The sequence below is a fragment of the Pseudophryne corroboree genome, chromosome 11, assembly GCF_028390025.1.
Source record: "Pseudophryne corroboree isolate aPseCor3 chromosome 11, aPseCor3.hap2, whole genome shotgun sequence".
Lineage (NCBI taxonomy): Eukaryota > Metazoa > Chordata > Amphibia > Anura > Myobatrachidae > Pseudophryne > Pseudophryne corroboree.
In genome coordinates, this window is record NC_086454.1 from 185,093,019 (window position 1) to 185,116,230 (window position 23,212).

General features: G+C 35.2%; 8 non-coding genes across 8 annotated transcripts; all 8 read right to left on the reverse strand.

Moving 5' to 3' along the window:
* Positions 1–935: 935 nt before the first annotated feature.
* On the reverse strand, positions 936–1,008 carry TRNAV-UAC (transfer RNA valine (anticodon UAC)). The gene has a single exon. It is a non-coding gene; the product is annotated as a tRNA-Val (tRNA).
* A 1,929-nt stretch (positions 1,009–2,937) lies between these two features.
* TRNAV-UAC (transfer RNA valine (anticodon UAC)) lies at positions 2,938–3,010 on the reverse strand. Its single transcript has one exon. It is a non-coding gene; the product is annotated as a tRNA-Val (tRNA).
* A 1,933-nt stretch (positions 3,011–4,943) lies between these two features.
* On the reverse strand, positions 4,944–5,016 carry TRNAV-UAC (transfer RNA valine (anticodon UAC)). The gene has a single exon. It is a non-coding gene; the product is annotated as a tRNA-Val (tRNA).
* Positions 5,017–13,619: 8,603 nt separating this feature from the next.
* Positions 13,620–13,692, reverse strand: TRNAV-UAC (transfer RNA valine (anticodon UAC)). The gene has a single exon. It is a non-coding gene; the product is annotated as a tRNA-Val (tRNA).
* A 1,931-nt stretch (positions 13,693–15,623) lies between these two features.
* Positions 15,624–15,696, reverse strand: TRNAV-UAC (transfer RNA valine (anticodon UAC)). Its single transcript has one exon. It is a non-coding gene; the product is annotated as a tRNA-Val (tRNA).
* A 1,933-nt stretch (positions 15,697–17,629) lies between these two features.
* Positions 17,630–17,702, reverse strand: TRNAV-UAC (transfer RNA valine (anticodon UAC)). The gene has a single exon. It is a non-coding gene; the product is annotated as a tRNA-Val (tRNA).
* Positions 17,703–18,492: 790 nt separating this feature from the next.
* TRNAV-UAC (transfer RNA valine (anticodon UAC)) lies at positions 18,493–18,565 on the reverse strand. Its single transcript has one exon. It is a non-coding gene; the product is annotated as a tRNA-Val (tRNA).
* Positions 18,566–20,493: 1,928 nt separating this feature from the next.
* On the reverse strand, positions 20,494–20,567 carry TRNAV-UAC (transfer RNA valine (anticodon UAC)). The gene has a single exon. It is a non-coding gene; the product is annotated as a tRNA-Val (tRNA).
* Positions 20,568–23,212: the final 2,645 nt, after the last annotated feature.

Genomic DNA, 23,212 nt, shown 5'->3' on the forward strand with positions numbered 1-23,212 from the left:
AACTTTAGTAAAGAGCAATGTGTGCAATGTTGAATAAACCTGCATATTCCCATTTTAAATAAAGAATTTTTGAAGCTTTTCAAGTGAATATTTATAATTTGAAAAACTATATACACAAAAATCATTATTTCTAAGATGTTGACCAATTATCATCTGCAGGTGTCACACTTCTCAAAATCACTTTTCAGTGATTTTTCTTGCCATGTTACCATAAAGTGCCTGTATTACAAATACTACATATAAATAAATGCCCTTTCACAACATAACTTAAGCATAATACTCGAAAAAGACTTTAGTAATAATCAATATACTATCTATCCAGAAGTCAAATCTATCAGCATTTTTGCTAAACTTGCACATCACATAGTAATTATGGAAATATTTATTTACATTTAAAGTGAATGATCTGGAAGTGAATATTAGCTACATCAAAACATGATTGCAGTTTATCATGCATTAATCATGCATTACCAAACTTTGGCAGCATTATCAAGTTGCAAGTGAAGTCATGTGAACAGTGAAGTCCTGGAAAGAATAGCTGTGCTTTGGTGAACTGGTGATGGAAATGTTGGTTTAAGTGATTTATTTAACTGTACACAGTTAAGATGATTTATGGAAAAAGGTAGTTAGATATGATACTACAATTTATTTGTTTACTATAAATGAAATATATGATACATTGCTACCAATTTCTTATAAAACAAGAAGATTATTTGAATCTGCTCCAGATTTTTAATCAGTTGTTTGCTGTAATAAGTTATTTTATAATGAAAAGCTAATAGATATTAAAAATAACATTTATTTCCATATTTAGAGAAGAAATTGAATTTTGTAAGTGAACAAATGACATATTTCACATTGAGCAGTAGCAGGTCAGATGTTATAAGAATGATAGTGAAGAACATTTTCATAAGTCATAAATTAGTGCAAAAATATGGTTCCACTGGGGATTGAACCCAGGACCTTCTGCGTGTAAAGCAGACGTGATAACCACTACACTATGAAACCAATATGCAATACAATAACAAACTGTACAATTTTTTGTTTGTCCTGACAGTCGTAGTGATTTTTTGTAAACTGTTCCGGATTATCGGTGAAACGTCAAAGTGATTGTTCTTTCATTATATATAATTTAAAAAAAAACAGAGCACCATATTTTTGGCAAATTGACCCAATACTTAATAGTGGTACACCTAGCTGAAGAAAGTTATAGCCTGGTTGACCAACCATGCATAATAAAACATTTAATATTAATCTTTATTAAAAAGCAATGACTGCAATGATAAATAAATGTGTATATCCATTTTAAAGTAAGCATTTTGCAAAGTTTTTTAAGTGATTATTTTAATTTGAAGAAAACAAATATACAAAATTCTTTATTTCTAACATCTTGACCAATTATTATCTACTGTAAGTACTCTTATCAAGATCACATTTTACTGGATTTTTTTATAAATATGGGTTAACTTGAGATTGAACCCAGGACTTTCTCTGTGTAAAGCAGATGTGCTAACCACTATGCTATGAAACCACAACATAAACTGTTGTCACACTAGAAGAGATTTTTGGTCATCTTGACAATCAAATGCCCCAAAATCTGAGGTACACACTAAGTGATTTTGTTTAAAAATCCAATTATATGTTGCACAACACTGAATTTTCATATGTCCGCAATTAAGCAGCATGACTTAGTCGTGAAAAAATGCAGAAACTATGGTCAGTTTATCGAGAACCTCCAAGTACCACACAGTGCACTATTATAGTAGGCTGAGATTTTTTTTATCTTGTCTGACCGATTCAATAACCGAAGGAGTGTGTTTGTGACCATCAGTTCTCTGGTTTATCGGAAATACACCAAATGGTCATTTAAAAACACTACCCAGTAAAACAGGATGAGCAACCACTTTTTTGCAATTTACTTTAATAATTGTATAGTGGGTACAAAGCTAAAGACAGTTGTAACATGGTTGACCAAACTTGCATTACCCAACATTTCAAATAAAACTTTAGTAAAGAGCAATGTGTGCAATGTTGAATAAACCTGCATATTCCCATTTTAAATAAAGAATTTTTGAAGCTTTTCAAGTGAATATTTATAATTTGAAAAACTATATACACAAAAATCATTATTTCTAAGATGTTGATTAATTATCATCTGCAGGTGTCACACTTCTCAAAATCACTTTTCAGTGATTTTTCTTGCCATGTTACCATAAAGTGCCTGTATTACAAATACTACATATAAATAAATGCCCTTTCACAACATAACTTAAGCATAATACTCGAAAAAGACTTTAGTAATAATCAATATACTATCTATCCAGAAGTCAAATCTATCAGCATTTTTGCTAAACTTGCACATCACATAGTAATTATGGAAATATTTATTTACATTTAAAGTAAATGATCTGGAAGTGAATATTAGCTACATCAAAACATGATTGCAGTTTATCATGCATTAATCATGCAATACCAAACTTTGGCAGCATTATCAAGTTGCTAGTGAAGTCATGTGAACAGTGAAGTCCTGGAAGGAATAACTGTGCTTTGGTGAACTGGTGATGGAAATGTTGGTTTAAGTGATTTATTTAACTGTACTCAGTTAAGATGATTTATTGAAAAAGGTAGTAAGATATGATTCTACATTTTATTTGTTTACTATAAATGAAATATATGATACATTGCTACCAATTTCTTATAAAACAAGAAGTTTATTTGAATCTGCTCCAGATTTTTAATCAGTTGTTTGCTGTAATAAGTTATTTTATAATGAAAAGCTAATAGATATTAAAAATAAGATTTATTTCCATATTTAGAGAAGAAATTGAATTTTGTAAGTGAACAAATGACATATTTCACATTGAGCAGTAGCAGGTCAGATGTTATAAGAATGATAGTGAAGAACATTTTCATAAGTCATAAATTAGTGCAAAAATATGGTTCCACTGGGGATTGAACCCAGGACCTTCTGCGTGTAAAGCAGACGTGATAACCACTACACTATGAAACCAATATGCAATACAATAACAAACTGTTCAATTGTTTGGTTGTCCTGACAGTCGTAGTGATTTTTTTGTAAACTGTTCCGGATTATCGGTGAAACGTCAAAGTGATTGTTCTTTCATTATATATAATTTTTTAAAAAAACAGAGCACCATATTTTTGGCAAATTAACCGAATACTTAATAGTGGTACACCTAGCTAAAGAAAGTTATAGCCTGGTTGACCAACTTTGCATAATTAAACATTTAATAATAATCTTTATTAAAAAGCAATGACTGCAATGATAAATAAATGTGTATATCCATTTTAAAGTAAGCATTTTGCAAAGTTTTTTAAGTGATTATTTTTAATTTGAAGAAAACAAATATACAAAATTCTTTATTTCTAACATCTTGACCAATTATTATCTACTGTAAGTACTTTTATCAAGATCACATTTTACTGGATTTTTAATAAATATGGGTTCACTTGGGATTGAACCCAGGACTTTCTCCGTATAAAGCAGATGTGCTAACCACTATGCTATGAAACCACAACATAAACTGTTCTCACACTAGAAGAGATTTTTGTTTATCTTGACAATCAAATGCCCCCAAATTTGAGGTACACACTAAGTGATTTTGTTTAAAAATCCAATTATATGTTGCACAACACTGAATTTTCATATGTCCACAATTAAGCAGCATGACTTAGTCGTGAAAAAATGCAGATAATATGGTCAGTTTATCGAGAACCTCCAAGTACCACACAGTGCACTACTATAGTAGGCTGAGATTTTTTTTTTATCTTGGCTGACCGATTCAATAACCGAAGGAGTGTATTTGTGACCATCAGTTCTCTGGTTTATCGGAAATACACCAAATGGTCATTTAAAAACACTACCCAGTAAAACAGGATGAGCAACCACTTTTTTGCAATTTACTTTAATAATTGTATAGTGGGTACATAGATAAAGACAGTTGTAACATGGTTGACCAAACTTGCATTACCCAACATTTAAAATAAAACTTTAGTAAAGAGCAATGTGTGCAATGTTGAATAAACCTGCATATTCCCATTTTAAATAAAGAATTTTTGAAGCTTTTCAAGTGAATATTTATAATTTGAAAAACTATATACACAAAAATCATTATTTCTAACATCTTGACCAATTATCATCTGCAGGTGTCACACTTATCAAAATCACTTTTCAGTGATTTTTCTTGCCATGTTACCATAAAGTGCCTGTATTACAAATACTACATATAAATAAATGCCCTTTCACAACATAACTTAAGCATAATACTCGAAAAAGACTTTAGTAATAATCAATATACTATCTATCCAGAAGTCAAATCTATCAGCATTTTTGCTAAACTTGCACATCACATAGTAATTATGGAAATATTTATTTACATTTAAAGTGAATGATCTGGAAGTGAATATTAGCTACATCAAAACATGATTGCAGTTTATCATGCATTAATCATGCATTACCAAACTTTGGCAGCATTATCAAGTTGCTAGTGAAGTCATGTGAACAGTGAAGTCCTGGAAAGAATAGCTGTGCTTTGGTGAACTGGTGATGGAAATGTTGGTTTAAGTGATTTATTTAACTGTACACAGTTAAGATGATTTATGGAAAAAGGTAGTTAGATATGATACTACAATTTATTTGTTTACTATAAATGAAATATATGATACATTGCTACCAATTTCTTATAAAACAAGAAGATTATTTGAATCTGCTCCAGATTTTTAATCAGTTGTTTGCTGTAATAAGTTATTTTATAATGAAAAGCTAATAGATATTAAAAATAACATTTATTTCCATATTTAGAGAAGAAATTGAATTTTGTAAGTGAACAAATGACATATTTCACATTGAGCAGTAGCAGGTCAGATGTTATAAGAATGATAGTGAAGAACATTTTCATAAGTCATAAATTAGTGCAAAAATATGGTTCCACTGGGGATTGAACCCAGGACCTTCTGCGTGTAAAGCAGACGTGATAACCACTACACTATGAAACCAATATGCAATACAATAACAAACTGTACAATTTTTTGTTTGTCCTGACAGTCGTAGTGATTTTTTGTAAACTGTTCCGGATTATCGGTGAAACGTCAAAGTGATTGTTCTTTCATTATATATAATTTAAAAAAAAACAGAGCACCATATTTTTGGCAAATTGACCCAATACTTAATAGTGGTACACCTAGCTAAAGAAAGTTATAGCCTGGTTGACCAACCATGCATAATAAAACATTTAATATTAATCTTTATTAAAAAGCAATGACTGCAATGATAAATAAATGTGTATATCCATTTTAAAGTAAGCATTTTGCAAAGTTTTTTAAGTGATTATTTTAATTTGAAGAAAACAAATATACAAAATTCTTTATTTCTAACATCTTGACCAATTATTATCTACTGTAAGTACTCTTATCAAGATCACATTTTACTGGATTTTTTTATAAATATGGGTTGACTTGAGATTGAACCCAGGACTTTCTCTGTGTAAAGCAGATGTGCTAACCACTATGCTATGAAACCACAACATAAACTGTTGTCACACTAGAAGAGATTTTTGGTCATCTTGACAATCAAATGCCCCAAAATCTGAGGTACACACTAAGTGATTTTGTTTAAAAATCCAATTATATGTTGCACAACACTGAATTTTCATATGTCCGCAATTAAGCAGCATGACTTAGTCGTGAAAAAATGCAGAAAATATGGTCAGTTTATCGAGAACCTCCAAGTACCACACAGTGCACTATTATAGTAGGCTGAGATTTTTTTATCTTGTCTGACCGATTCAATAACCGAAGGAGTGTGTTTGTGACCATTAGTTCTCTGGTTTATCGGAAATACACCAAATGGTCATTTAAAAACACTACCCAGTAAAACAGGATGAGCAACCACTTTTTTGCAATTTACTTTAAAAATTGTATAGTGGGTACAAAGCTAAAGACAGTTGTAACATGGTTGACCAAACTTGCATTACCCAACATTTAAAATAAAACTTTAGTAAAGAGCAATGTGTGCAATGTTGAATAAACCTGCATATTCCCATTTTAAATAAAGATTTTTTTTTTTTTAACATCAATAATTTTTATTGGGTTTTAAATCGAATACATAAAGAAAAAAAAAGGGGGGGGGTACAGAAGAAAAACAGGGTGGGGAGGGATGTACGCGTCAATGAAATGCAACATACACATGAAACAGATAACATATCACTAAGCAGGTATTCAGGTATCCTAGTCATGTTAACAGTTGGAAGTGTGCAGAGCTAATTCGGTATAGTTTTTTTTTTTTTTTACTCCGTCTCTAGCATCAGGGGGAAAGTAGCTGATAGCATTATAAGTGTAATACCTAGTATAAACCTAAGGGGAAAACATGAGAGATGGGGCACTCAAGAAGCAGAAGATTCCTCATTCAGGCTAAATTGTAAAGGGGATGTCTTCCCCGGGTGCGATATGAGGGCAGAGCCTTCCCCCTCCATAACGTATTCATGCCAATGGAACCATTTCACTATGGGAGAGGAAGCAGAGGAGGAGTAGGGCACACATTCAGTTTCCATAGTATAATGGAAGTGGACTTTATGAAACACCCTTAGAGCTGGAGGGACCACCGCCTGTTTCCAGGCTTGGGCCAAGGTTGCCCTTGCTGCTATACAGATGTGTCCCAATAAGTATCTTTGGGAGGCTGAGACCTCTAGGGGATACATATGTAGGAGAGCTAAAGCTGGGGATGGGTTTAAAGATAGGCATAAAACTTTATTTATCAGCTTAAATACTTCTGCCCAGAAAGTTCGGAGGAGGGGACATGACCAGAAAATGTGGTACAAATGTCCTATTTCTCCGCAATTTCTCCAACATAATGGTGAGCAGGAAGGCCAGAAGGTGTGGAGTCTGTCCGGGGTCAGATATAATCTATTCAGTAATTTAACATGCATTTCTGAGTGGTTTAAACAGCGTGACATGCGGAATGTTAAACTATATAATTTCTCCCATTGTGTCTCTGCTATGGGAATACCTAAATCCCCCTCCCAGCGCTTCTGAGCATTAGACTTTTGGTATGGGACCAGTGAAATGAGTGTATTGTACCAATAAGTGATATCTTTAGTTGATGTAGGCAACACCACGCGGGATCGGATAGACTGAACTAGAGAGCTGGGGGGAGTTTGTACAATGGGCAGACTCCTAAACCAGTGTCTGATTTGAAAGTAGTGGAATAGTTCAGTACTCGGGAGGGAGAATTTATCGTGCAATTGGGCGAATGAAAGGAAGGCAGTGCCATCTAATAAGTCTCCTAGGGTATAAATATTACAAGCAGTCCACGTAGATATATGTAAGTTAGGAATTAACTTACTCACTGCTTTAAGTGAGAGGGCTGTGTAAGGGGTAGTAATGCCAGGGAGCCTACTCATCAAGCCATCCCATACTCGTAAAGAGGAAGCCGTAGAGGGAAGGATGTCCAAGTCATTGGGACAGAGGGCTTTAGGAGTCCACAGCAAATCTGCTAAGGGGTATCCTATGCAACCGACTTCTTCAATATGAGCCCACAAGGATACGGGATTGGAGAGGTTCCAGGATTTCAGTTGGGCAAGCACACATGCTTCCTGATACATACTCAGGTCGGGTAATGCAAGACCTCCTCTGTGTCGAGGGAGTATCATTCTAGCGTGTGCCAATTTTGGGGGGTGCAATTTCCACAGGTACCTTGTCAAAACAACTCTGCATTTATCGAGATATGGCTTGGGGAAAGTATAAGGTATAGTGCGAAATAAATACATAAGTTTGGGTAATAGGGACATTTTAAAGGCAGATAAACGACCTAGCCAGGATATTTCATACAAAAGCCACGAAGATGTCAGGGTCTGGAGAGTGAGTATCAGGGGAGGGAGATTTAAATCAAAAACAGTAGAGGAGGTAGGGGGAATATGTATCCCGAGGTATACAAGTGAGTTGAGTTTCCAGTTGTATGGATATTGAGATCGGAGAGCAGCCGTGAGTGTATCGGGTAAGTGGACAGGTAAAGCGTCAGTTTTAGTTGTGTTCAGTTTGTAGTATGAGGCCTCACTGAAGTCGTGTAGTATTGAATGTAGATGCGGGAGAGAAGAGGAGGGTCGAGATACAAAGAGAAGAACGTCGTCAGCAAAGAGACACAGCTTATGGGAGAGTTTCCCATGGGTCAGGCCGGGGAATGCAGCATCCGCTCTGATTTTAGCCGCCAGGGGTTCAATGCTAAGAGCATATATTAAAGGTGAGAGAGGGCAGCCTTGGCGGGTACCATTAGTGATTGGGAAGGCGTCCGACAGGAATCCATTGCTAAAAACTCTCGCTGACGGTAGGGTGTATAATGCTAAGATTGACGCCAGAATCTGGGCCGAGAAACCAAATTTACCCAAAACAGTTCGCATATATAGCCAATTTAATCTGTCGAACGCCTTCTCAGCATCCAATGAAAGTAATAAAAATCCCTCGGTGTCAGGAGCCCTATCTATCAAGTTGAAGACCCTGTGGGTGTTGTCAGAGGCCTGTCTGCCAGATACAAACCCAACCTGATCGGGGTGAATCAACAGTGGTAAATAAGCGCTAAGTCGGGATGCTATAATTTTAGCATAGAGCTTTACATCACTATTAAGTAATGCAATTGGTCTGTAATTATGGCAGTGGGCAGGGTCTTTCCCAGGTTTGGGGATAGCTACCACCTGAGCCTCCAGCATTTCCTTAGGGAAGGTACCAGTACTGGTTATATTATTAAACAGAGCGGTCAAAGTGGGGGAGAGACGGTCCGCAAAGGAAGCATAAAAATCGTTAATAAACCCATCGGGGCCAGGGGCTTTATCCTTAGGGAGGGATTTAATCGTAGATTCGACCTCTATTGCGGTCCAAGGAGCATTTAAGGCATCTAGCTGATCAGGGGTCAAGGTGGGGAGGTTAATAGAAGAAAGAAATGCTTGTATAGAGTCAGGAGTAGGCTGGAATGTGAGGGGGTCAGAGTGTAAATTGTACAATTTAGTATAGTAGTCTGCAAATTGGTTAGCAATATCAAGAGGGTTGGCGAGCTTAGAGCCTGTGGAGGAAAGGATAAATTTAATTCTGTTGCGAGCTCGTTGGGCCCGAAGTCTGCGAGCAAGCATTTTACCGGGTCTGTTACCCACTAAATAGAATTTCTGTCGTAATCTATTGAGGGCTGCTTGGGTTCTAAAAACCAAGAGTTTTTGTAGTTGGCTGCGGATGTCAGACAGTTCTTTACGTAAAAGCCGGGTGGGGTGCTTCTTATTCTTATCTTTAGCTATTTTAAGTCTCTGTTTCAGGTCTAGTTGAAGTTGTTTAGCTTGCTTTTTAAGCGTAGCTCCAGCCTGAATAGCGGAGCCGCGGACAACCGCTTTTAACGCACACCAGTAATTTGGTAAAGAAGTGTCTGACGGGGAATTTGTGTCTGTATACAAGGACAGGCAATCTGAGATAATTTTTTGGGCCAGCGGGTCGTGTAATAGATGGGGGGATAATCGCCATGGTCTGGGGGGCACGGAAGCGGACCCAATGCTCCACTTCCAATATAGTGGAGCATGGTCGGACCAGGTGATAGGCAGAATATCAACCGCACCAGAATCCTGTAAGGTCCATTTATCACATACCACGAGGTCAATTCGTGAATATGAATTGTGAACTGGTGAAAAGAACGTGTAGTCTCTACCTGAGGGGTTGCGAATGCGCCAGCTGTCATATAAATCAAACTCCGCTAGCACATTACGTAGCGCTAATGAGGGGCCAGGGCGGGTTTTAGATGTAGTTGAAGAGGGCTGGGACGATTTATCTAGTTTGGGATCTAATACTAAGTTGAAGTCTCCTAGGAGGATTAGAGAGCCAACCCGGACCTTTTGGATAAGCAAGCATAGCTTCCGAATAAAGGCCACCTGGTTCGAGTTAGGTGCGTATAGAGAGACTATAGTGACAGGTTTACTTTCCAAAACACCCGTGAGGATCAAGTATCGGCCTGCTTTATCTGCAATTTGGGAGTGGAGAGTAAAAGGGACATTATCTCTAAACAACACAGCTACTCCATTTCTTTTAAAGGGGCCGTTAGCGAAATATCCTGTAGGAAACCTGCAGTCCTTCAATACAGGGGGACTGTGAGAGGAAAAGTGAGTTTCTTGCAAGGCGACTATATCGGCTTTATACTTGTGGAAGATGGATAGAGCTAATCTACGTTTGCTGGGGGAGTTTAAGCCCTTAACATTTAATGAGAGAATACCAACCATACTTATTCAATTAAAATACCATGTAAGTGGCGACATCCCATCCAGATGGGGGGGGGGACACAAAAAACATGGGAAAGGGGCGAAATGCTCAAAAATAGTAAAACAAAAGGAAAGGAAAAGTAAACCGACCCAGTATATCGGGTCTGCATAGCTACTGCAGGGGAAAAATGAATGCAGTAGATAAACGAGGGGCAGGAGGACTCTTCGATCCAACCAGAGTCAATGAAAAAACAAATAGCTAATGAGTAGGGGGAATAAATGCACATCTCCATCTAAACATAAGTGGCACGTGGGTAATGAACATATATTAAAGAAACACAAATGCAGCACAAAATGGAATGGCTTATCTTACTAGCGGAAGTACATCAGTCTGCCGTAATCAGCGTGTACTATAAAGATAAACTATTAAACAGATAAACAGGTAATTGGGGCGAAAACTGAACGACCACGTTTAAGTGGGAGAGTATGCGCTATGAAAACCAGCGGGGAGAAAGTGTAACTCACCTAGAGGGATTTAATAACTATATGAGCAGCAATAAACAGAAATATAATAAAGTCGATATCTCTAACGAAATATAGAAAGACATGTTAGAACATTCATTAATTATATAGTGCGTTCACTCCGTGGACCATTCCGACCGAGGTGGAGGACGTCTCTCTTGAGAGGATGGTAGTTTCACCGAGATGTCCCAGTCCTCGAGCAGCTTCACTCCGGCTTCCAGCTCTGATATAATAAACGAAGAGCTGTCGTAAAATACAATCAGCTTCACTGGAAAGCCCCACCTATATCGGATATCTTGGGCTCGGAGGGCGGAGGTGATCGGGGCTAGACTACGTCTTTTAGAAAGGGTGAGTGCGGAAAGGTCCGGGAACAGTTGCAATCCTCCTAGGGTATCAGAGTTCTCTGCATCTCGAGTAGCTTGGAGAATACGTTCTTTGACGGTGAAAAAGTGTACCCGGAGTAGCGTATCTCTAGGTAGGGAGTTGGAGAGAAACCGAGGTTTAGGAAGGCGATGAATTCTGTCAATTAGCAGTTCCGCATCGGGTACTCCAGGTAGCAGTTTACGGAACAAGGCCATGGCATATTCCGTCAGATCCGAGTTGTCGACCGAATCGGGTATTCCACGTATTTTAATATTGTTCCGTCTGGAACGGTCCTCCAAATCTGCCATTTTGTTTTTAAATGTGTCCAACTCGTTTTGTTGTTGGTCATGAGCTGTAATGAGATCATTATGCGACGTCACCAGTTCTTCCAATTTGCGCTCTAGAGTGTCGGTTCTATCCCCAATGGCTGTCAGCTCAACCTTAACTTCACGTATGGCAGCTGTGAAGTCGTGAGTTAAGTCTGATTTGAAGGCTGTCAAGACCTGGCAAAGGGTCTTCACAGTAAGGGGAGCATCAGAGTTCGGATCCACGCCCGACACTGAGAGCGAGCTGGTTAGGTCCGATGGACATGGGCTTTTCGTGGAAGGGACCGACACTCCTCGAGGTGGCGGGGACGCCTGATATTGTTTCCGGATCGGGAGAGATATCCGAGGAGGTAGTGTGCCTTTTGCTTTTTTAGGCGCCATATTGAGATGGAAGATAAAATGGAGGAAAAAAAAAAATGATCTGAGAGTGATGCAGCAGACGGATCCCTCTAGGCTGGTGTGTTATAAAGTAGACAGGGTGCTGATTTTCAAACGTAGTCCCATGTTAAACGGTAAGACTCTGGGCGGAGAGGGCTCATATTAGGGGTCACATCCCGGCTGTATGAGTATGGAGACGAGGGCCGCCTCAACCCCGATAGTGATGGTAGGAAAGTTCCAAACAGGGCTTGAAAGCAGTCTCAGATTAGTATGAAAGGGCACAATTAGATAGCAAAACGTACCTCATTAGCTGCAGCCAGAAGTGTATTATATATCTTCAATAGGCAGAGGTTACTTGTAGATATACAGCAGACAGGGTTTGTGGGCTAAGAAGTTGCTACAGAGCTGCTATGTAGTGACCCTGGGTTATGCTGCTTGTGTTAACAGGAGCTGAGATGTTTTTCAAGATGGCCGCCGCCAGCACCAACAGCACAGAGACTCTTCTTCCACCCGCTGTCTCAGGCACAGGAGGAGATCTGTTGGCCCTCTACAGGTACCTGAGGGTCTGGGGAGGGTCTCCGCCAGTCAGGGGGTATGTGGAGTGCCCGCAGGAGGTCCGTCGGGTCCCGTCGCGGCCGCGAACGGGTCCCGGAGCTCGGCGCCGGGATGCCTCCAAACTCAAGGCCCCGGCTTCTGGAAGTCGCGTAGGCCGCGGGCTCGTAGCGGCGGAAAACCTCCCTCAGCGGTGCAGGAGTCCTCTTAAAAGATCCCACACCCGACAGCAGCTCACTGGGGGAAAGATGAGGGGCCAGTAAAAGCTATTTTGAGCAGATTTTGGGTATTTTAGAGTCCTTATTAGCAGGAGCTCCAGCTTAGGGTGACTATCCAGGACAGCGTCCAAGCCACGCCCCCTAAATAAATAATTTTTGAAGCTTTTCAAGTGAATATTTATAATTTGAAAAACTATATACACAAAAATCATTATTTCTAACATTTTGACCAATTATCATCTGCAGTTGTCACACTTCTCAAAATCACTTTTCAGTGATTTTTCTTGCCATGTTACCATAAAGTGCCTGTATTACAAATACTACATATAAATAAATGCCCTTTCACAACATAACTTAAGCATAATACTCGAAAAAGACTTTAGTAATAATCAATATACTATCTATCCAGAAGTCAAATCTATCAGCATTTTTGCTAAACTTGCACATCACATAGTAATTATGGAAATATTTATTTACATTTAAAGTAAATGATCTGGAAGTGAATATTAGCTACATCAAAACATGATTGCAGTTTATCATGCATTAATCATGCAATACCAAACTTTGGCAGCATTATCAAGTTGCTAGTAAAGTCATGTGAACAGTGAAGTCCTGGAAAGAATAGCTGTGCTTTGGTTAACTGGTGATGGAAATGTTGGTTTAAGTGATTTATTTAACTGTACTCAGTTAAGATGATTTATGGAAAAAGGTAGTTAGATATGATACTACAATTTATTTGTTTACTATAAATGAAATATATGATACATTGCTACCAATTTCTTATAAAACAAGAACATTATTTGAATCTGCTCCAGATTTTTAATCAGTTGTTTGCTGTAATAAGTTATTTTATAATGAAAAGCTAATAGATATTAAAAATAACATTTATTTCCATATTTAGAGAAGAAATTGAAATTTGTAAGTGAACAAATGACATATTTCACATTGAGCAGTAGCAGGTCAGATGTTATAAGAATGATAGTGAAGAACATTTTCATAAGTCATAAATTAGTGCAAAAATATGGTTCCACTGGGGATTGAACCCAGGACCTTCTGCGTGTAAAGCAGACGTGATAACCACTACACTATGAAACCAATATGCAATACAATAACAAACTGTTCAATTTTTTGGTTGTCCTGACAGTCGTAGTGGTTTTTTTGTAAACTGTTTCGGATTATCGGTGAAACATCAAAGTGATTGTTATTTCATTATATATAATTTTTTAAAAAACAGAGCACCATATTTTTGGTAAATTGACCCAATACTTAATAGTGGTACACCTAGCTAAAGAAAGTTATAGCCTGGTTGACCAACCTTGCATAATTAAACATTTAATAATAATCTTTATTAAAAAGCAATGACTGCAATGATAAATAAATGTGTATATCCATTTTAAAGTAAGCATTTTGCAAAGTTTTTTAAGTGATTATTTTTAATTTGAAGAAAACAAATATACAAAATTCTTTATTTCTAACATCTTGACCAATTATTATCTACTGTAAGTACTTTTATCAAGATCACATTTTACTGGATTTTTAATAAATATGGGTTCACTTGGGATTGAACCCAAGACTTTCACCGTATAAAGCAGATGTGCTAACCACTATGCTATGAAACCACAGCATAAACTGTTCTCACACTAGAAGAGATTTTTGGTTATCTTGACAATCAAATGCCCCCAAATTTGAGGTACACACTAAGTGATTTTGTTTAAAAATCCAATTATATGTTGCACAACACTGAATTTTCATATGTCCGCAATTAAGCAGCATGACTTAGTCGTGAAAAAATGCAGATAATATGGTCAGTTTATCGAGAACCTCCAAGTACCACACAGTGCACTATTATAGTAGGCTGAGATTTTTTTTATCTTGTCTGACCGATTCAATAACCGAAGGAGTGTAATTGTGACCATCAGTTCTCTGGTTTATCGGAAATACACCAAATGGTCATTTAAAAACACTACCCAGTAAAACAGGATGAGCAACCAATTTGTTGCAATTTACTTTAATAATTGTATAGTGGGTACATAGATAAAGACAGTTGTAACATGGTTGACCAAACTTGCATTACCCAACATTTAAAATAAAACTTTAGTAAAGAGCAATGTGTGCAATGTTAAATAAACCTGCATATTCCCATTTTAAATAAAGAATTTTTGAAGCTTTTCAAGTGAATATTTATAATTTGAAAAACTATATACACAAAAATCATTATTTCTAACATTTTGACCAATTATCATCTGCAGGTGTCACACTTCTCAAAATCACTTTTCAGTGATTTTTCTTGCCATGTTACCATAAAGTGCCTGTATTACAAATACTACATTAAAAAAAAATGCCCTTTCACATTATAACTTAAGCATAATACTCGAAAAAGACTTTAGTAATAATCAATATACTATCTATCCAGAAGTCAAATCTATCAGCATTTTTGCTAAACTTGCACATCACATAGTAATTATGGAAATATTTATTTACATTTAAAGTAAATGATCTGGAAGTGAATATTAGCTACATCAAAACATGATTGCAGTTTATCATGCATTAATCATGCATTACCAAACTTTGGCAGCATTATCAAGTTGCTAGTGAAGTCATGTGAACAGTGAAGTCCTGGAAAGAATAGCTGTGCTTTGGTGAACTGGTGATGGAAATGTTGGTTTAAGTGATTTATTTAACTGTACTCAGTTAAGATGATTTATGGAAAAAGGTAGTTAGATATGATACTACAATTTATTTGTTTACTATAAATGAAATATATGATACATTGCTACCAATTTCTTATAAAACAAGAAGATTATTTGAATCTGCTCCAGATTTTTAATCAGTTGTTTGCTGTAATAAGTTATTTTATAATGAAAAGCTAATAGATATTAAAAATAACATTTATTTCCATATTTAGAGAAGAAATTGAATTTTGTAAGTGAACAAATGACATATTTCACATTGAGCAGTAGCAGGTCAGATGTTATAAGAATGATAGTGAAGAACATTTTCATAAGTCATAAATTAGTGCAAAAATATGGTTCCAATGGGGATTGAACCCAGGACCTTCTGCGTGTAAAGCAGACGTGATAACCACGACACTATGAAACCAATACGCAGTACAATAACAAACAGTTAAATTTTTTGGTTGTCCTGACAGTCGTAGTGATTTTTTGTAAACTGTTCCGGATTATCGGTGAAACGTCAAAGTGATTGTTCTTTCATTATATATAATTAAAAAAAAAAACAGAGCACCATATTTTTGGCAAATTGACCCAATACTTAATAGTGGTACACCTAGCTAAAGAAAGTTATAGCCTGGTTGACCAACCTTGCATAATTAAACATTTAATATTAGTCTTTATTAAAAAGCAATGACTGCAATGATAAATAAATGTGTATATCCATTTTAAAGTAAGCATTTTGCAAAGTTTTTTAAGTGATCATTTTTAATTTGAAGAAAACAAATATACAAAATTCTTTATTTATAACATCTTGACCAATTATTATCTACTGTAAGTACTTTTATCAAGATCACATTTTACTGGATTTTTAATAAATATGGGTTCACTTGGGATTGAACCTAGGACTTTCTCCGTATAAAGCAGATGTGCTAACCACTATGCTATGAAACCACAAAATAAACTGCTCTCACACTAGAAGAGATTTTTGGTTATCTTGACAATCAAATGCCCCCAAATTTGAGGTACACACTAAGTGATTTTGTTTAAAAATCCAATTATATGTTGCACAACACTGAATTTTCATATGTCCGCAATTAAGCAGCATGACTTAGTCGTGAAAAAATGCAGATAATATGGTCAGTTTATCGAGAACCTCCAAGTACCACACAGTGCACTATTATAGTAGGCTGAGATTTTTTTTTTATCTTGGCTGACCGATTCAATAACCGAAGGAGTGTGTTTGTGACCATCAGTTCTCTGGTTTATCGGAAATACACCAAATGGTCATTTAAAAACACTACCCAGTAAAACAGGATGAGCAACCACTTTTTTGCAATTTACTTTAATAATTGTATAGTGGGTACATAGATAAAGACAGTTGTAACATGGTTGACCAAACTTGCATTACCCAACATTTAAAATAAAACTTTAGTAAAGAGCAATGTGTGCAATGTTGAATAAACCTGCATATTCCCATTTTAAATAAATAATTTTTTGAAGCTTTTCAAGTGAATATTTATAATTTGAAAAACTATATACACAAAAATCATTATTTCTAACATCTTGACCAATTATCATCTGCAGGTGTCACACTTATCAAAATCACTTTTCAGTGATTTTTCTTGCCATGTTACCATAAAGTGTCTGTATTACAAATACTACATATAAATAAATGCCCTTTCACAACATAACTTAAGCATAATACTCGAAAAAGACTTTAGTAATAATCAATATACTATCTATCCAGAAGTCAAATCTTTCAGCATTTTTGCTAAATTTGCACATCACATAGTAATTATGGACATATTTATTTACATTTAAAGTAAATGATCTGGAAGTGAATATTAGCTACATCAAAACATGATTGCAGTTTATCATGCATTAATCATGCATTACCAAACTTTGGCAGCGTTATCAAGTTGCTAGTGAAGTCATGTGAACAGTGAAGTCATGGAAAAAATAGCTGTGCTTTGGTGAACTGGTGATGGAAATGTTGGTTTAAGTGATTTATTTAACTGTACTCAGTTAAGATGATTTATGGAAAAAGGTAGTTAGATATGATACTACAATTTATTTGTTTACTATAAATGAAATATATGATACATTGCTACCAATTTCTTATAAAACAAGAAGATTATTTGAATTTGCTCCAGATTTTTAATCAGTTGTTTGCTGTAATAAGTTATTTTATAATGAAAAGCTAATAGATATTACAAATAACATTTATTTCCATATTTAGAGAAGAAATTGAATTTTGTAAGTGAACAAATGACATATTTCACATTGAGCAGTAGCAGGTCAGATGTTATAAGAATGATAGTGAAGAACATTTTCATAAGTCATAAATTAGTGCAAAAATATGGTTCCACTGGGGATTGAACCCAAGACCTCCTGCGTGTAAAGCAGACGTGATAACCACTACACTATGAAACCAATATGCAATACAATAACAAACTGTTCAATTTTTTGGTTGTCCTGACAGTCATAGTGATTTTTTGTAAACTGTTCCGGATTATCGGTTAAACATCAAAGTGATTGTTCTTTCATTATATATAATTTAAAAAAAAACAGAGGACCATATTTTTGGCAAATTGACTCAATACTTAATAGTGGTACACCTAGCTAAAGAAAGTTATAGCCTGGTTGACCAACCTTGCATAATTAAACATTTAATATTAATCTTTATTAAAAAGCAATGACTGCAATGATAAATAAATGTGTATATCCATTTTAAAGTAAGCATTTTGCAAAGTTTTTTAAGTGATTATTTTTAATTTGAAGAAAACAAATATACAAAATTCTTTATTTCTAACATCTTGACCAAATATTATCTACTGTAAGTACTTTTATCAAGATCACATTTTACTGGATTTTTTAATAAATATGGGTTGACTTGAGATTGAACCCAGGACTTTCTCTGTGTAAAGCAGATGTGCTAACCACTATGCTATGAAGTATATGATACATTGCTACCAATTTCTTATAAAACAAGAAGATTATTTGAATTTGCTCCAGATTTTTAATCAGTTGTTTGCTGTAATAAGTTATTTTATAAGTAAAAGCTAATAGATATTAAAAAATAACAGTTATTTCCATATTTAGAGAAGAACTTGAATTTTGTAAGTGAACAAATGACATATTTCACATTGAGCAGCAGCAGGTCAGATGTTAAAAGAATGATAGTGAAGAAAATTTTCATAAGTCATAAATTAGTGCAAAAATATGGTTCCACTGGGGATTTAACCCAGGACCTTCTGCATGTAAAGCAGATGTGATAACCACTACACTATGAAACCAATATGCAATACAATAACAAATTGTTCCATTTTTTGGTTGTCCTGACAGTCGTAGTGATTTTTTGTAAACTGTTCCGGATTATCAGTGAAACGTCAAAGTGATTGTTCTTTCATTATATATAATTAAAAAAAAAAACAGAGCACCATATTTTTGGCAAATTGACCCAATACTTAATAGTGGTACACCTAGCTAAATAAAGTTATAGCCTGATTGACTAACCTTGCATAATTAAACATTTAATATTAATCTTTATTAAAAAGCAATGACTGCAATGATAATAAATGTGTATATCCATTTTAAAGTAAGCATTTTGCAAAGTTTTTTAAGTGATTATTTTTAATTTGAAGAAAACAAATATACTAAATTCTATATTTCTAACATCTTGACCAATTATTATCTACTGTAAGTACTCTTAGCAAGATCACATTTTACTGGATTTTTTAATAAATATGGTTTCAGTTGGGATTGAACCCAGGACTTTCTCTGTGTAAAGCAGATATGCTAACCTCTATGCTATGAAACCACAACATTAACCCTTCTCACAGTAGAAGAGTTTTTTGGTCATCTTGACAATCAAATGCCCCAAAATCTGAGGTACACACTAAGTATTTTTGTTTAAAAATCCAATTATATGTCGCACAACACTGAATTTTCATATGTCCGCAATTAAGCAGCATGACTTAGTCGTGAAAAAATGCAGAAAATATGGTCAGTTTATCGAGAACCTCCAAGTACCACATAGTGCACTATAATAGTAGGATGAGATTTTTTTTTATCTTGGCTGACCGATTCAATAACTGAAGGAGTGTGTTTGTGACCATCGTTTCTCTGGTTTATCGGAAATACACCAAATGGTCATTTAAAAACACTACCCAGTAAAACAGGATGAGCAACCAATGTTTTTGCAATTTACTTTAATAATTGTATAGTGGGTACCTAGCTAAAGACAGTTGTAACATGGTTGACCAAACTTGCATTACCCAACATTTAAAATAAAACTTTAGCAAAGAGCAATGTGTGCAATGTTGAATAAACCTGCATATTCCCATTTTAAATAAAAAAAAATTGACGTTTTTCAAGTGAATATTTATAATTTGAAAAACTATATACACAAAATTCATTATTTCTAACATCTTGACCAATTATAATCTGCAGGTGTCACACTTATCAAAATCACTTTTCAGTGATTTTTCTTGCTATGTTACCATAAAGTGCCTGTATTACAAAGACTACATATAAATAAATGCCCTTTCACAACATAACTTAAGCATAATACTCGAAAAAGACTTTAGTAATAATCAATATACTATCTATCCAGAAGTCAAATCTATCAGCATTTTTGCTAAACTTGCACATAGTAATTATGGAAATATTTATTTACATTTAAAGTAAATGATCTGGAAGTGAATATTAGCTACATCAAAACTTGATTGCAGTTTATCATGCATTAATCATGCAATACCAAACCTTGGCAGCATTATCAAGTTGCTAGTGAAGTCATGTGAATAGTGAAGTCCTGGAAAGAATAGCTGTGCTTTGGTGCTCTGGTGATGGAAATGTTGGATTAAGTGATTTATTTAACTGTACTCAGTAAATATGATTTATGGAAAAATGTAGTTAGATATGATACTACAATTTATTTGTTGACTATAAATGAAATATATGATACATTGCTACGGATCTCTTATAAATCAAGAAGATTATTTGAATCCGCTCCAGATTTTTAATCAGTTGTTTGCTGTAATAAGTTATTTGTATAATTAAAAGCTAATAGATATTAAAAATAACATTTATTTACATATTTAGAGAAGAAATGGTATTTTGTAAGTGAACAAATGACATATTTCACATTGAGCAGTAGCAGGTCAGATGTTATAAGAATGATAGTGAAGAAAATTTTCATAAGTCATAAATTAGTGCGAAAATATGGTTCCACTTGGGGATTGAACCCAGGACATTCTGCATGTAAAGCAGATGTGATAACCACTACACTATGAAACCAAAATGGAATACAATAACAAATTGTTCAATTTTTTGGTTGTCCTGACAGTCGTAGTGATTTTTGTAAACTGTTCCGGATTATCTGTGAAACGTCAAAGTGATTGTTCTTTCATTATATATAATTAAAAAAAAAAACAGAGCACCATATTTTTGGCAAATTGACCCAATACTTAATAGTGGTACACCTAGCTAAAGAAAGTTATAGCCTGATTGACTAACCTTGCATAATTAAACATTTAATATTAATCTTTATTAAAAAGCAATGACTGCAATGATAAATAAATGTGTATATCCATTTTAAAGTAAGCATTTTGCAAAGTTTTTTAAGTGATTATTTTTAATTTGAAGAAAATAAATATACAAAATTCTTTATTTCTAACATCTTGACCAATTATTATCTACTGTAAGTACTCTTATCAAGATCACATTTTACTGGATTTTTTAATAAATATGGGTTGACTTGGGATAGAACCCAGGACTTTCTCCGTTTAAAGCAGATATGCTAACCACTATGCTATGAAACCACAACATAAACTGTTCTTACACTAGAAGAGATTTTTGGTCATCTTGACAATCAAATGCCCCAAAATCTGAGGTACACACTAAGTGATTTTGTTTAAAAATCCAATTATATGTCACACAACACTGAATTTTCATATGTCCGCAATTAAGCAGCATGACTTAGTCATGAAAAAATGCAGAAAATATGGTCAATTTTTTGCAATTTACTTTAATAATTGTATAGTGGGTACAAAGCTAAAGACAGTTGTAACATGGTTGACCAAACTTGCATTACCCAACATTTAAAATAAAACTTTAGTAAAGAGCAATGTGTGCAATGTTGAATAAACCTGCATATTCCCATTTTAAATAAAGAATTTTTGAAGCTTTTCAAGTGAATATTTATAATTTGAAAAACTATATACACAAAAATCATTATTTCTAACATCTTGACCAATTATCATCTGCAGGTGTCACACTTATCAAAATCACTTTTCAGTGATTTTTCTTGCCATGTTACCATAAAGTGCCTGTATTACAAAGACTACATATAAATAAATGCCCTTTCACAACATAACTTAAGCATAATACTCGAAAAAGACTTTAGTAATAGTCAATATACTATCTATCCAGAAGTCAAACCTATCAGCATTTTTACTAAACTTGCACATAGTAATTATGGAAATATTTATTTACATTTTAAGTAAATGATCTGGAAGTGAATATTAGCTACATCAAAACATGATTGCAGTTTATCATGCATTAATCATGCAATACCAAACCTTGGCAGCATTATCAAGTTGCTAGTGAAGTCATGTGAACAGTGAAGTCCTGGAAAGAATAGCTGTGCTTTGGTGATGGAAATGTTGGATTAAGTGATTTATTTAACTGTACTCAGTAAAGATGATTTATGGAAAAAGGTAGTTAGATATGATACTAGAGCGATAAAAAATACCCGGGCGCTGACCAACAATAGATTCTGGGATATTAATTAAACTGATAAAGGACTGCTGCTTCACTTAAGAGGTCACTGTTAACCCCACAAAACAACAAATCTACAACTACAAGAAATGAAGCGCTGTCCAGATCAGTACATTTTTAAAACATAAAACATTTATTTATACATTACATACAAACATTAATCACACGGCCGGTGTGTAACAGCAAATTAAAAAATGTAAATAAAATACATATAGAAAGGCTTGTGGCCACTCCTGAATAGATTTGGCTTGATTGCTGCACTAATAATTAGCAGCATAAGATGATATTTTGCAGACAAATTATGACTTCCATTTTTTGCTCAATATAAATGATAAAGCTCAAAGATGATAACAAGCGCAGGAAGCACTAAGGGTTAATGCCATGTAGCATTGGTGAGTTGACAGTTCATGGTATTTGTCAATTGGTGATAATATGAATTCAAAGCATATGCATGCAAACTTGGTTAGTAGCAGAAATTTTGTATTAGTGGTTTTCTATATAATCTCTTGGCAGAGATAAACTTATACTTATCAGTACAGCGTGGCAATGCTATTAAGTATCCAGCTCGACGTGTCTTCAGACCTGGGGTCTAAAATGCAGGCTGACGTCTCACTGCTATTAACGCACTCCGGTCCTCACGTATAACCGCTGGATAGACGCTGTGTCACAGCCGTGAATGGCACTCCTCTCTACGCGTTTCTCCGCCTGTGTGCAGATCGGTGGCTTCTTCCAGAGAATCAATAGATAGAGGTATAGCATTATAGGATCACTATTTATACCGGATCCGACTCTATTACCACTTCCTGGTCCCGTAAGATGCGCATGCGCACACCGTGCGTTCCACTCATGCGTTCCGGAACTACAGCCTAGTTCCTTATCAGCTTGGTCCCATAAGATGCGCATGCGCACACCGTGCGTTCCACTCATGCGTTCCGGTACTATAGCTTAGTTCCTTATCAGCTGACCGGTTTTTAGATCTTATAGCTGACGCATGCGCACGCGGTCCAATCATGCGTTCCACTTGTACTATAAATCTTTATTCACATGCTTAGCCAAATATGTTACTAGGCTGTATATTATATATATCCAATAATGCCTCTCACCAATAAACACATCCTTTTTCCATATAGAATATTAATATTAATATAATGTAATTATACCAT